The sequence below is a fragment of the Fukomys damarensis genome, unplaced genomic scaffold, assembly GCF_012274545.1.
Source record: "Fukomys damarensis isolate Sample0158 unplaced genomic scaffold, DMR_v1.0_HiC HiC_scaffold_6, whole genome shotgun sequence".
In the NCBI taxonomy this organism is placed as follows: domain Eukaryota; kingdom Metazoa; phylum Chordata; class Mammalia; order Rodentia; family Bathyergidae; genus Fukomys; species Fukomys damarensis.
In genome coordinates, this window is record NW_022900918.1 from 28,406,998 (window position 1) to 28,423,148 (window position 16,151).

Sequence of the window (16,151 nt, forward strand, 5' to 3'; positions counted from 1 at the left end):
TTCTTTCTGGGATGAGGTGGAATCTCAGTGTTATTTTCATCTGCATCTCTCGAATGACCACTGATGTTGAACATTTTGTCATATGTTTATTTGCTGCTTTTACTTCTTTGTCTGAGAAATGCCTGTTCATTTCAGATGCCCATTTTGGAATCAAGTCTTTATATTTGGGGCCCTGATTTTCTTGAGTTCTTTATATATTTTAGATAATAGTCCTTTGTCTGAGGAGCAGCTGATAAATTTTTTTCCTCCACATTGTAGGTTGTCGCTTAGCTCTGTTGGTTGTTTCTCATGCAGTGCAGAAGCTTTTTGAATAAGATGAGATCCCAGTTGTTGATTCTTTGAGCTAGTTCCTGTGCTACTGAGAATTTGCTCATAAAGTCTTTTCCTATGCCAGTGTCTTCAAGAGTTCTGCCTAACTTATCTTCCAGCAAGTTTAGTGTTTATGTTTTAATATTTAGATCTTTAATCTACTTGGATTTTGGCTTAGTGCATGGTGAAAGATAAGGGTCTAGTTTTAGTCTTTGACAAGTTGAAATCCAGTTTTTCTAACACCCTTTACTAAAGAGGCTATCTTTCCTCCAGTGAGGATGGTAGGCTCCTTTGACAAAGATGAGTTAACTGAGTATGTCAGGAGTTGTTTCTGCATCTTCCAATCTATTCCACTGATCCTCGGGTCTTTTAATTTGCCAGTACCATGCTGTTTTTAATCACAGTGGCTTTGTATTATAGTTTCAAGTTGGGGATTGGGATATCTCCTGTCATACCTCTGTTTCCTAGAATTGCTTTCACTACTCTAGGTCTCTTCTTGTTCCAAATGAATTTTTCTATTATTTTCTCTAGTTCTGTGAAATATACTCTTAGAATTTCAAGCAGGATTGCATTGAATCTGTATAGCAGATTTGGTAGTATGGCCATTTTCACTATGTTGAGTTTTCCTACCCAGGAGCAGGGGCTATCGTTTTATTTTCTTATGTCCTCTTGGATCTCTTTTTTCAGAGTGCTGTAGCTTTCAGTGTAGAGGTTTTTTGCTTCCTTCATTAGAGTGATTCCTAGATACTTTATTTTTTGGATGCTATTGTGAAAGGAATTGTTTCCTTAATTCCTCTCTTAGTGAGTCTATTATTTTTGTACATGAAGGCTATTGATTTTTGAGTGTTGACCTGGTATCCAGCTACTCTGCTGAAAGTGTTCAGTTAAGTCTAGAAGTCTTTTGGCAATTTTTTGGGTCTTCTGTTTAGAGTATCATATCGTCAACAGATAATGACAGTTCAACTTCTTCCTTTCCTATCTTTATTGCTTTAATTTCTTTGTCATGTCTAATATTTCTATAACTATATTGACAGGAGTAGTGATAGTGAACATCCTTGTCTTGTTCCTGATTTTAGGGTGAAGTCTTTCGGTTTCTGACTATTTAATATGATGTTGGCTCTTGGTTTTTCATGGATAGCTTTTATCAAGTTGAGGTAAAGACCATCTATTCCAACTTTCTGCAGGGTTTTTATCATGAATGGGTGTTGAATTTTTTTGAATGCTTTTTCTGCATCTGTTGAGATGATCATATCATTTCTGTCTTTGACTCTGTTAACATAGTGTATTACATTTGTTGATTTCTGTATGTTGAACCGTCCTTGCATCCCTGGGATAAATCTGACTTGGTCACGGTGTATGATCTTCTCCATGACACTCTGTATTCTGTTTGCCAGTATCTTATTGGGAGTTTTTGCATCTATATTCTTTAGGAAAATTAGGCTATAGTCCTCTTTTTTTTGTTGGGTCTTTTCCTGGTTTTGGAATCATAGTAACACTTGCTTCCAGGAATGAATTTAGTAGTATTGCTTCCCTCTCAATTTCATTGAAAAGTTTAAACAGCAGTGGCAGTAATTCTACTCTAAATGTCTTGTAGAATTCAGCAGTAAAGCCATCAGAAACGGGGCTTTTCTTAGTTGGCCACTTTTTTTTTTGGTTTTTTTGAGACAGGGTCTCACTATGTAGTTGAGACTGACCTGGAACTCACTATGTAGCCCAGGCTGGTGTTGAACTCACAACAATCCTCCTGCCTCAGCCTCCCAAGTGCTGGGATTATAGGTATGTGCCACCACACCCAGTTTGATCAATTTTTTAGTTATGTTTTCAATTTCACTGATTGTAATTGGGAGTTTAGAATTATTTAATCTTTTTCATTCAACTTTGATAATTCATAAGTATCTAGAAATCTGTTCATTTCTTCTGTGTTTTCCATTTTATTAGAGTACAAGTTCTCAAATAGGTATTGAAAATCCTCTGGATTTCTGCTGGATCTGTTGTGACTTCACCATTTTTGTTCCTAATTGCATGGATTTGAACCTTTTCTTTCCTTTTCTTTTCTTTTTTTTTTTTTTTTTTTTTTTTTTTTCTAGGTTGAACAAGGTTGGCTAAGGTTTTATTGATTTTATTTATTCTTTCCAAAAACCAACTCTTTGATTCATTGATTTTTTTTGTATCATTGTCTTAGTTTCCATTGCATTGATTTCTGCTCTGATCTTTATAATTTCAAACTCCCTTATATGAGTTTTGCGTTTTTCTTGCTCTTCTTTTTCTAGGAGTTTAAGATTCATCATCAGGTTGTTTGTTTGAACTTGCTCTGTTTTCCTAGTTTGGGCATTCACTGCTATGAATTTTTCACATACAACTGCTTTCATTTGTCCCAAAGATTCCTGTATGTTGTATTGGCATTATCATTTAATTGTAAAAACTGTCCAATGTCTTCTTTAATTTCCTCTGTGACCCATTGATTGTTAGGAGACTGTTCAATTTCCATGTGTTTGTGAGGTTGTTGTGGTTTCTTATGTTATTAATCCTCAGATTAATTGCACTACGGTCTGATAAAATACAGGGGATAACTTCAATTCCTTTGCATTTATTTAAGCATGTTCTATGAGCTAGTATGTGGTCTATTTTGGAGAATGACCCATGTGGAGGCAAAAGGAATGTATGTTCTGATTTTGTGGGGTTAAACACTCTGTAGATGTGAATTAAGTCCATTTGTTCAAAAGCTTGGTTCAGTTCTAGTATTTAGTTATTGATCTTTTGTCTAGGTGATCTATTTTTGATAGTGGGGTATTTAGTTCCCCCACTACAATTGTATTATTGCTTATTTCATTTTTCATGTCCCTTAATATTTGTTTTATATAGTTGGGGCATTAATATTTGGTGCATCTATATTTATGATTGTCATCTCTTCCTCTTGGATTATTCCCTTTACAAGGATGTAGTGGCCTTCTTTGTCTCTCTTAATTAGTTTCAGTTTAAAATTTACTTTGTGAATAAGGTAGCTACCCCTGCTTTTTTCTGGGCTCCATGAAGAACTTTTTTCCATCCTTTTACTTTCAGTCTATGAGTTTCTTTTTTAACTAGGTGTGTGTCTTGTATACAACATATTGTTGGATGTTGCTTCTTAATCAACTCTGCTTGTCTATTTCTATTGAGTGGTGAAATGAGGCCATTAACATTGATAGTTATAACTGATATGTATTGACTTATCATTTTCATGTTATTGTCCAATTGTTGGCTCTTTTTAATTCCCCCCACTTTAGTTTCTTGCCTTGCCTAATTAATTTGCTCTCTTGGGCCTTATGGTGTTGTGACTTTCCTTGTCTTTTTCTAGAATATTGTTTAGAATTGTTTGGAGTGCTGGTTTGGTATTCATGAAGTTTCTCAGATGTTCTTTGTCATGGAAGTATCATTTTAAAAGAGTTTTGCAGGAAACATCAGTCTAGGTTGGAGTTTTTGTTTTTTTTTTTTTCCTCTTAAGGCTTGAAATACCTCAGTCCAGGCTCTCCTTGACCTGAAGCTTTGTGTTGCAAAGTCTGCTGTGATTCTGATGGGCTTTCCTTTGCATGTGATTTGTTTCTTTTCTCTAACTGGTTGCAATATTTTGTTCTGCTGGGTTTCTGGAATCTTGATTATTATATGGCTAGATGTAGAATTTTGATCATGGCTCATTGGAGTCCTATATTCCTCACTTATCTGTATGTCAAATTCTTCCTCTCTGGGAAGTTTTCTTTCATTAATTCTGCAAACAGTTTTTTAAGTCTTTTGTACTTTCTCCTGCTACTTCATGGATTCCTATCAATCTTATATTATTCTTCTTTGTATCACCTAGGAGATGTTGGATTGATTTCTCATGATCCCTTACTGCTTTTAAGAGATCTGTCTTTTTATGGTCACTGACTGCAATCCTATCTCCTATATTGGAAATTCTATCTTCACATTCATTCATTCTGCTTCAAATGCTTTCTGTAGAGTTTTTAATCTCCTGGAAATCTGAATCTGTTTCATGGATTCCATTTCTTTTCTATGTTGGACATTCATGGTTTACATTTCTTTCCTATGCTGGGCATTCATGGCTTTTATTATGGTCCTGAACTCATTTATTTTTTTTTTTCTGTCTGTTTCTGTTCTAGAGTCTCTAATCATGTCTTTCATTGTGCTCACCATCTCTGTAGTTATCTGGGAAATTATTTCTGTTTTGAATTTTTCTAGGTTTAATTCCTGGGTTAGTACTTTGATCTTCCTGATATTGCTGCTGTGTAGATTTTGCATCTCTAATGACTCAGAGACACTCTCATTTTCATAATATCAGGAAGGACAACTCATTAAATGAGGAACAACCCTTTAGCCCAACTGATGCAATCAGCAACACAATAGCATAAGCACAGCTTAGAAATTGACAATTTGTGGTAGTTATTCATCGATCACCTTTAGCCATGTGAATTAAATCAAAATTGAGGAACAGCCCAAAAGATGTTTACAGTGAATAAACTCTTCAATATAACAACTTTACCCTTCAGTATAGGAACTTAGAAGGAGTTGGGAGGAGAAGAGTAGGAAGGTAGAAGAATAGGAGAAGATTTCAAGTGAAGCCAGAGGACACAGGATGATCGTGCAAACTCTAGGAAACTGTTGAAGACAAGAGGGAATGACAGAGTATAAGAACAAAGACAAAGAAGTAAAAGCAGCAAGAAAATATATGAAAAAATGTTCCACATCACTGGTCATTCGAGAGATGCAGATGAAAACAACACTGAGATTCCACCTCACCCCACAAAGAATGGCTGCTATAAAGAAATCACACAATAACAAATGTTGGCGGGGTTGTGGGGAGAAAGGAACCCTCCTCCATTGTTGGTGGGAGTGCAGTCTAGTGCAACCACTATGGAAATCAATATGGAGATACCTCAAAGAGCTTGGACTAGAGATTCCACTTGACCCAGCCATCCCTCTGCTGGGTATCTTTCCAAGAGAACTAAAAGAATCATATCACAGAGAAGTATGTGCACCCATGTTTATAGCGGCACAGTTTGTAATAGCTAAATCTTGGAAACAACCTATTTGCCCATCCGTTGGAAACTGGATAAAGAAGTTGTGGTTTTTCTATAAAATGGAATATTACTCAGCCATAAAGAGCGAGAGAATAGATTCATTCATAGGAAAATGGATACATATTGAAGATATACTCCTAAGTGAAATAAATAAGTCCCACATGTGTAAATACCAAATAGTTTCCCTGGTGTGAATATTCTGCAACAATGCATAAGATTCTAATAAGATTACTGACATTTAGAAATGTGAAGAAAGGAGCTAAAGGTGTAGGGAAGGTGTGATGCGTAGGGGAAGAACAAAAAGGGAAAAGAAAAAAATGTGAGAGAATGAAAAGATGAAAATAAAGTGTTTGTAGATGGGGAGGGGAGGAGGGGGTGAAGGGAGGGCAGAGGTAAGGGGAAAAAATGAGAATCAAGACTTGCCATGTAAAGGTACATGATCCCAACAATGAATGTAACTGTACTGTATCCCTAAAATGTACCAATAAACTCAATAAAATTAAAAAAAAAAGAATAGAACAACTTAGTAGTAAAGGAGAAGCTATAAATTGTACTCACGTTCCTTTGAAACTAATGACAATTGAGCTAAGGAAAAAGAAGAAAAGAAAAAGATAGCAGAAATCCAAGTTAGGGCAGGAACAGGAATAAAAAGGGAGATTAAGAATAATGTTGGGGAGCAAGAGACAGAGTGGAAAAAAGAAGAAGGAAAAAAGGAAGAATTTGAAGAATGGGAAAAATAAAATTTTAAAAATAAAAATTAAAAATTAAAAATAGGAGGAAAAGCCTCTTTTATATCTCTGCTGTCACAATAGACAATGTGGGCAGGAATGTGCAGAACTAAATCAATTAATATTAGCTAGCCAATGGCAGTGCCCTGAGATTTTGGCTGAATTCTTCCTGCAAGGCCCTAGTTGAGCTCTGCAAGGTTTTACTGCAGGTTCTAGCTGCCCTTCCCTGAAGATAGTCCAAGTTCTGATGAAAGGTAGTCCAACTTACCAACCATAGAGGTCTGATATGCCTTTATTGTGGTTCTTCACTTCCATTCTATCTTCTGGAGCTCAGTATAATGGCTGTTATGACCACCTGTGCCTCTGCAGTGTGGATCCAAGGACTGGCACAACCAGGAGGCTCAAGAGCACAGGGGGTAGGTGGGAGATGCTGCAGAGGCTCCCACATGGCTGCATGGTTCTCACCCTCTTTTTATTCATCAATTTTTTCGGTACATTTTAGGTATACAATATGATGACATTCATCGTTGGGAATTTGTACCTTTATGTTATTCATGAGAAAGCTTGAGGAAAGCATCCATGGGTTTGCTGAGGAGGAAAATTAAGTGAAGAGTGTTGCCACACTTGAGGGAGACTTCCGAAGTGCTTGAACCTTGGGGCCTATTACTTCTGACTTAGACTACAATGTATCCTCCCCAGGGTGCCCACTTGCCAGATTCTTACACATTGACTTGATATCCTTGCCTTTCTTCCCAGCTGCTCTTCATCTCCGCCTTTGTTTTTCAGTTCTTAGCAGGGCTCTACATAACATGTACTGAAATTTTAAGATTACCGCCTGCATTGTTTTATTTTTTTATACTTTTTGTAAGTTATGTAAATGACATTAATAATTATAACAATTAATAAATAAATTATAAAATAGCCATTAAATTGAAAATTAGATTTAAATGCCTAACATAAATGTGCTTTTCCATGTAGAAATTCTTGGCACCATGTTCTTTTTCTTGTAGCAACAACCTAAGTTTGGATACTTGTGAGAATAGAGAAAAAATTACTTTAGGTTACAGGATCTATGTAAAGGTCTCTCTCCCCCCCCATCTGTCTTCCTCCCTCCCTCTGTCCTCTCCCCCTCAAGCTGAAAAAGACGTCACCAGGAAAATATCCACTACTATCTAAAGGGGGATTTTGTATAGTATTAATATTATTTGAGAGGCAAGTAGAACAAATAAGGACTAAGTATTGTTGTAGAGTTTTATCCAAACTGGACATTCCTTTGAAAATATCCAGGTAATTTTCTGGCCAACAACAGAAACACTCAATGCAAATATTTCTTCTATTCTTTTTTTAACAATTCATAAATACTGTTGGTTGCAAGTAGGACGAGAATAGTATTTAACTGAGTGAGGATGTCTCCAAGCACCATTTAAAAATTTCATTTTTGCTCAGTGTGCAGACCTTAGAAAACTAAGCAGCCTTTAATACACCTGTGTAACCGAGTGACACAGCTAAATGCACTGCAAGTGATTACTCCTTTTATACGCCCTGCCACAAGCTTCACCTCTTTCTCTTTACAGCCCTGGGTAATAAAGGATTTCATAGATTACTATTCTTTTGCAAACTGCTTGGCTAATTCTCCCATTTAACTTCACAAGGCAGAGTGAGGGCCAGATATCTAAGATTATAGATGACCTTTGAGTACACAGTTTCCCTCAGTTGGAGCTGAGATGGTGTACAGAGGTCTGGCATGTAATTGTTACCCCTTTTCCTTGCCTAATCTCTCTACAATGGTAGATTACTGTCTGAAAGGGTCTATCTGCTATGAGGCAGGTACTGCTAACTCTACTCTTATCACAGTGTCTTGGAACCAATCATGATGTGCAACAGAAATTGAAGGATTTCTTTTCCTTTATGCTAACATCAACTTATTTCAGAAATGCAAATTCTTTTTCAAAGAATTCACTTGCCACTGCATGGCAATCACCTCAGAATTCATGTCTCACCTCATGACCCTTTGATTTGTCAGGCAACTTAACATATCTTCATGGAAAGTTCCAGCACCTAAATAATCCAATACAGGGCAATGTAAAAGGTGAACCAGTAAGTGGCCTAGTATGTTTCTTAACTCAGAATTAGTTTCTACATACCCAGTGTTGTACCTTTCTAAACAGATTCTTTTCAGTGAATCTTATGGCTTGGTAATTTCTTTGAAAAATGGAAGAAGAAAAGATGTAAGTAAATAAACAAATTTTGCCTGGTAACTTCTATAACTATTGTTAAAAAGATGCCTTCCTTACCTAATGCAGGCAGACAGTTTATGGGGCATTTCTCACAATCTCAAAATGTAGAAGAGCTGAAATTTGAATCCATGACTGCCTCTCCAGTGAAATATCCTAACCTTCTAAGGTTTCAGGACAGCAGTATGTTCATCTTCTTTTCTTTCTTCCCTCCTCACATAGCCTCAAGTTGCCTTGACTGTAACCCAGGGATCCCAATACATTGTTGTTAGGTTGTTATAAAGATTAAATAAAACCTTGCATGAAGGTACTTAGTGAACATTTGGTTCATGGATGTGTCTCAAGAAATGGAAGCTTCCATCCTCTCTTGTTTTTCTTACTAGGATATGGGCCTCTGATACACTAGTAATACTAGGATAATTCCAACAAAAATTGCCCTGTGCTCTACACTGACATCAATAAAAAGTATAATGATGTGAAATAGGAAGAAAAGGGGCAAAGGGGAAGGGGAAGTGGGAGGATTAAGGGAAAGGAAAAAAGGGAATGGAATTAATATGAGAAAATTAAGAAATAGAAACAAAGTCTTTATAAATAGGGAGAAGTGGACAGATTGAAGGGAGGGCTGGGGAATGGGGAAAAAAATAAAAACCAAGACAGACTATGTAAAGGTACAAATTTCCAAAGATGAATGTCATTTTATGGTATACCTAAAATGTACCAGTAAAATTAATAAAAAATAAAATAAATAAACTTCCTACATAAATATTGCTAGAGAATAAAATTTGGCTAGTTTGTATTATGAAATAATAGTTTCTCCAGTTTATTGCAGTATTATAGTATATGCCAGAAGTTACTGTTGTAGGCTGAATTGTGTGCCTTCCAAATTCTTGTGTGGAACCCCTAATTCTGAGCTCCTGGGAATGTGGCTGTATTTGGAGAGAAGGTATACATTACACTCTGCTTAGAGGTAATTCGGAGTCCTTAGAATTGGCCCCAAAGCAACATGATTGGTGTCATTTAAACAAGATGAGATTAGCATACACTCACATACACAGAGAGAAGACCACATGAGAGTACACAGGTAGGAGATGATCCGTAGGCAAAGAGATGGACCGCAGTAAGAAAACAACCCTGCTGACACCTTGATCATTTGGTATCTGTACAGTGTCTCTAAAATAGGGCGGGGAGAAGAAAAGAGTAGAGGGAGACGCACGTAGACAGGTGATAGCTGCTCCACTGTCAGATGTACCTGAAGTCAGAGCTCTTTTTCAACTCTAACTTTGTCACTTAGTAGATGTCTGAACTTTGACAACTTACTGAAACACTCAGAGCTCCAGGTTTTTCATCTATATAGTAGGATTACCAACAGCTATCTCCAGGGAGTGTTTTAAGGATTAAATAAGATATTGGTTGTAAAACCCATAGCTTTGAGCCTAGCCTATTAAGCATACTCTCCTTAGCTTTTTAAAGTAATAAACACAGATCAAAATAGCACACATCTAGTTTACTAAGGTATGACTTTATAGAGGGTGATAATCAGTTGTCCTTAATATAACCCATTTGATCTGTGCTAATCATCTTTTTCTTCAGTCTTCATGGAAACCACACTAACCTCTGCCCCAGGATTTCACAATAACACTCCACACTAGAGTGAATTTTTATGTCAGACACATTTTGCTCTTTTTCCAAGGGCTCTTATATATCAGAATAAATTGCAAATCAGGTGTTATAACACATCTTCAGTACATTCCACTTTTTAATCCAAGTATAATTTATAAATTTATAACACTATTCCTTTGTAGAAGGTCCTGTTTTGGTTTTCATTATTATTGTAAGGCACTGTTACTGGTATGAAGAACTGAGAAATCCTCTGAATTTCTTCATTAGAAATTCAAGGAAAGCAGAAAAACAGAAATATGGCAGTAGAGATCCAAATGTTAGATTTTTTAAAAACTTGTATACTTGAAATTTTACTCTAGGTGTATTAATGAAGATGATTTTTGCATTAATTTTCACTGCATTTATTTTTGATTAATATAGTTTCTATTTTTTTCTGATAAGAAGCAAGAAAAGAAATAAATAAAACAAGCTTTCAGGCTGATTGCTAATTTATATGAATTCATGTATTCAAATTTATGATCTTTGAATCAAACACAAGTGCTCAATGCTGTTTTTCAAATCTCTGACATTATTTACATAAAAGCCTTTTTGAAATACCAAAAGAGTTTATTTGTCATTGAAGAAATTTGAATAGTATCTTGATGCTGCCTGAAGATGTTATGAAGGTATGTGAGAACAAAGTACATTTGGAAGTTAAAAATTACCTGTTAAAAATATTTATAAGAAGAGAATCCCAAATGGATTTTTCTTAGCTACTCAGTTTGTATCAAATTGTGATACCACAGCTAAATGATCCAATATTTTATAGTAAAGAATAGCCCAGGCTAGCCTTGAACTTGAAGCAATCCTCTTGTCTCAGCTTCTCAAGTGCTTGGGTTACAGGCATGCACTATCATGCTCAATAACATGCATTTTTATATAGTACTGTATTAGCTTCCTGTTGCTGCTGTAACAAATGACAACAAATGTGGTAGCATAAAACAGCATAAATATACTTTTTTAGTTTTGGAAGTCAGAAGTCCAAAGTGAGTCTGAAATCAAGCTTAATAGTGCTACATCTTTCTGAGTTTCTAGGAACAATCCACTGCCTCTCTCTGGCTAGAAGCAACAGGACACCAGCACTGCTGAACTTGTGACTCCTCCCTTGTCTTCAAAGTAAACAGCATAGTGTCTTCCAATTTGTCCCAGACACTCTTTGCGCTTCTCACTTCTATCATCTGTGGGTACCTTTGGATGCAGTGAGACCGTGTGGAAAATCCTAGATAATATGCCCATCTTAAAGTGCATCATCACATCTGCAAAACTCTCCGGTCCATTTTAAACCATTAAGAATGGCACAAATTCAACAAAAGTTTCAGAGTTATAGCTTCATGTGGAACACTAATACAGCTAAGTTTAGGAAAAAAATACGGCTATTTATTAAACATTTACACTTTACCATTAAGTTAAAGTAGGGAAATGGACATTCTGTGTAGCTATTTTTGACCAGTTCACACTGTCAGCCACTTACACAAAATAGTCACTGACCTTTATAATGCTATTTGGCACAGGATTTTTCTGTAAGAAATTTGAAACATTGTCAACTTCTTTCTCATGCCAGTTTCTAAAATATTGGCAGTTAGAGGCAACAACATTTTGTTTCATTTTAATACCTCTGTCTGTCTGTCTATCCTCTACCAGACATTTGACAATGTCTGCAAACATCTCTGGGTATCATAACTGAAAGGGTGCTGTGGAATATCTTTCACTTGCATTTCAGTAGAAGACAAGGATGCTCCTCATCCACCTGTACTGCACAGGACAGCCCTCCACAGGGAGTATTTTTTTGGCCCCACCAGCCAATCATGCCCATTTAAAGCTTGAGATGGGAAAAGTCTGTCAGTATGTCATTAACATAACGAATAGAACATAATACTTAAAGTCTTCATGTACAAATAAGGTCCTCAAGCCTTCTTAGGTCTCCCCTTGTCCAAACCAGTTCCTATCTCCATCATCTCTAAATTTGCAAAGTATTCATACAAAAGAACTCAGAGACATCTTTGAATCTACTCTTACTCTCCGTGTCCTTATTCACCCCACCAGTAATTCCCCATCACTCTGCTTCGCAAATCCGTCCTCAGTATGAGCCTGTCTTCCTGTCTCTACTGTTCTAAGATGCTCATAACCACTCTCACATGGTGCTTGAACTCTACAGTAGCCTCCAAACTCATCTCCCTGGATCCTTTTTGGCTACTGACAATGTATTATCCAGGAGACAGACTTCAAAGTTCACATGGGGTTATCTCACTGCACGGCAGGGCTTCTCATGCCAAACAGGAAGGCATCCACACTTTTTACCAAGCCGGCTCTGAGTAAGCTCCACTTAACGGGATAGCCTCACTAAGGGATTCCCTCTCCAGCTAGACTGAACTGGGCTTTTTCAGGTCCCTGGACACATTAGACTTGGTCCTCACACAGCCTTCTTTCTACACTTGCTGTTCTTCCCTCCTGGATGATCCCAGCTCTTCCTCAGCATCCACTAACACTCAGTATTGTGTTAACTCCAGAGCCACACTCTCCAACCTGGCCAAATCACAGTCACATGTTCTGAATGTCGACTTTCCCCTTAGAATTGTTGCTGTCTTAAATCAACATGCATAACTTCGTGTTTATTTTAGTATAGTACTTTATTCCCCCCTTCCTATATGTTCACAAGTTCATAAGGGCAGATTTGGGTACTCTGTTTCTTTCAGATAACTACAGACAAGTTCCCAAAAGAGATAGAAAGAATGAAATAGAAATAATCAGTAAATCGATGTAATCAATCATTTTTTGTTTTTTTGCAGTGCTAAGTATTTCAGAGCTCATCAGGATAGAGAGGACATTTCTAGTCTGCTGACCTCCTCCCTCAAGTAGATAGGCATCATACTTTGCAAACTGGCCCTCAATTTCTAATTTGTATCTCTGCAAATTTACACTGATCCACTACCTAATTTTCTTTCCTTTCTGTTTTTAACACTGGATTCCCTTCATTTATCCCCCAACTAAATTTCTATTTGGAAGACTTGTAAGAATTTCAACACATTTCACTTAGTTATTAAAATTAGGTTCTATAATAACAACCCCCACAATCTTCTAAATAGCTTTAAGAAAAAATTCTATCTTGTCTCACTTGAAATGCAGCACATTGTGGGACCAATTCAGATATTCTAGAGGTGTGTAAACTGTCATCTCTAGTCTCCACGGGTCCACCTCTTTTAATTATCATTTATCCTGTGTACTATTGTAAGGTATATAAGGTCCCCGAGGGAATATCTGTCTTTCCCAATATTATGTTTTTATTCTAAGAGCACTGCCTGGCATACATGGTATTTTAGTAAATATCTGTAATATGAGTGATGAGATAATCTTTAGAGAGGGTGGTTATCACAGTTTGTGACACCTGGCAGGTGCCCAATAAATGATTCATGCAGTGTGGGAGAGATGTTCAAGCTAATCATCTGCTCCATGATAGCAAGGAGGGCATTTGGGGAACCCACCGGAGACAACATTACAGAGAAAGAGATAAGCTGCCAGAAACGAGGGCCAGTTCTCCCCCAGGACGTACTCAGAGGACATACAAAACGGGTGAAAGGTGAATGTCAGAATTAATAACAATGTCCTCACAAAGCTTGGGTATTTAATGAAAATGACGTTAACGCCAAGTTAGACTGCAGCATTGAGGAGCCAGAGGCAGAAGCTAACCAGTCTCAGGATCCAGTTGAGGACAGTATTAGAGAGAAGTGCCATTTGAAGGGCCCAGAGACAGAACCCGCTGGCCTTGGGAGAATGAATAACAATTACAGTAGAACTAGGGGTGTTATTCCTTAAGGTTTTTAAAGTGCTTATTTGCATTATTTCCAGCATTGCTTAAAACCGGAATGAAGATTAATTATATTGCTAATTTCCAGGAGAGTTGATTTTGCAGAAAAATGGCCACAAACCTGTTATCTGAACCTAGAAAAACCTGTAATTTTTGTCTGGAGCAAGCCTAAGGGTTTATACTAAATAATAAAACTAAAGAAAATAGCCAGAACATCTGAAGTCAGCTTCTTCATGACAGGAACATCATCACTGTCCTATGGCCTGGTTTCTCCATGTGAAGGACACTTATCTGTCTTATAGAGGACACTTGATAAGTGCTTTTAGCTGCTTAAAAATGAGTTTGTAGTGAGTCAATGCTTATTTTTATTACATTTTTCTTATCTAAAGATTTCTTTTAATATTTTTATATTGCTAGTAGAATCTGATAGATGGTCAGAGGTAGAGATACATTTCCTTCAGTTTAGTCCTGCCTGTGTATTTCCGATCCTGTCTTAGAAGAAAAGGAATCCTTTCTTTAAGTATTATCTCATAAGAAATTTGGATTACTCCCTCCCCCTCTCTCTTTTGAGATTAAATCAAAATCAGCAAGCTCTTTGCTCCCATACTAACTTCCCAAATAAAAGTCTTTCATTTAATATTAACTCATCTTTTCACAGATTTGTCTTCCCTGGATACTTTACTCAAATTTACAAGCTCCCAGTATGGAGGTTATTTATGCCTTACTACTATATATACATTCCTCTTCATTGGAACTCATTTCTAATGAAGTCTGGATTTTAAATCCTCAGTATGAAAAGGTATAGAAATGGGTATGTATTTGTGGAAAAATAATACTGCATAAATTTTCTGTCAGTGATGCTACAAATATATCCACTAAGTAAAACAGCTATGGATTGACTATAATATGTTAATATATTAAATTCAATTATAAATAATCAGTATTTAATAATACAAAAAGCAATTATCGTACTAATACATATCGATAATGTCTATTTTGTGTCTATATGAGTTTGCAGAGACTAAAAGGAAAGGTAGAATAAGAGACCAGTGCGACAATTTTAGTGTTTTTGTTCTTTCCACATTTCAGGTTGAGACAGAATCCGCTGTGCACCAGGATTAATGGGCCATTAGGAAGCCATGAGGCATTGAAGGCTGCTCCATCACGGCTGGGATTGGCCCAGCTATTAGAGAGCTTGAGGAAGTGAGTTAGGACACATTTTCCCTTTTCCCGCACAAAGACTCAGCTTTCATCCCCCTTTTCCCTATCATCTCTCTGCCACATGACAACACAGCATTTAAAATCCCACCATGTGAGCAGGCCGTCACCACAGGCGAACCTTCCAGTGACTTGACCTTGGGATTCACAGCCTCCTGAGCTATGAGAAATAAATTTATATTTTTTTTCATAAATCACTCAATTTGTTTCATGTTTTAGTAGCAGCACAAGTGAACCAAGATAGGCAGGAATACATTTATGAGTCAAAATACCTTGAGAAGAGGGAAAAGAAGACAAGAAGAGTGATCAAAGGAGAAAAAGAAAAAACAAGAGAAACCTTTATCAGGGAGTTTTTCAAAAGTAGGAGCTAGAATAGTAATAAAAAAGAAGCAAGAAAGACTAGACATAATGTATATTAGGCAGGATCAGAAAATCTGGTAATATTTGGATCTTTAAAAAATATTATTACACTAAAAGACACATTGTCATGTTTCCTCCTCAAAATATACCTTCTCTCACTGAACATTCTTACTCATCATTCATGCTATGTTCTGATGCAGTTCAGGATTTTTTTTTTTTTTCCTGAGTGTCTTGAATTTCATTGTCATAGCTGTCTGCATGCCTGGAATCAATTCAAAATGTTTCTCATTTATGATCATTCTGAGTCTGGGAGCCAGAAGTTGCGTAGTGTCAGATCTGGTGAATAAAGTAGATGAAGACATGTTGTCAAGTTCTCATTTGACAGAAACTGCCATAAATGTTTTGAATCAATTCAGGACATAGATGCAGCAATGGAAAGATGCCCATGAAGGAGAAGTTCCAGAACTGTTTCAGAAAGTGGCGAAAACGATGAGATCAGTGTATTCTAAGTGCAAGGCAGTATTTTCGAGGAGGATTAATGGCAATGTGTCTTTTACTATAATATTGTTTTTAGTTAAATATTTACCGTATGTTTTGACTGCACCTCCTGTCTTCCACATATAAGGAGAAGGAGATTTCAAAAAGGAAAAGGAGATCATTAGTATCAAAAACCAAAGCAATGGAGCAACAATTGGTCAATCTGTTGATTTTGGCATAGCAGGACCCTCATCCTCCCCTGCTCTTTTGATGCTCTTTGCTTGTCACTCATTGCATTGAGAATCCTGGAACA

General features: G+C 36.8%; 1 protein-coding gene across 2 annotated transcripts in view; it reads left to right on the forward strand.

Moving 5' to 3' along the window:
* Positions 1-16,151, forward strand: part of Gpc6 (glypican 6) — a 1,098,597-nt gene that overhangs the window by 570,146 nt on the left and 512,300 nt on the right. The gene's annotated exons all lie outside the window — the stretch shown is intronic.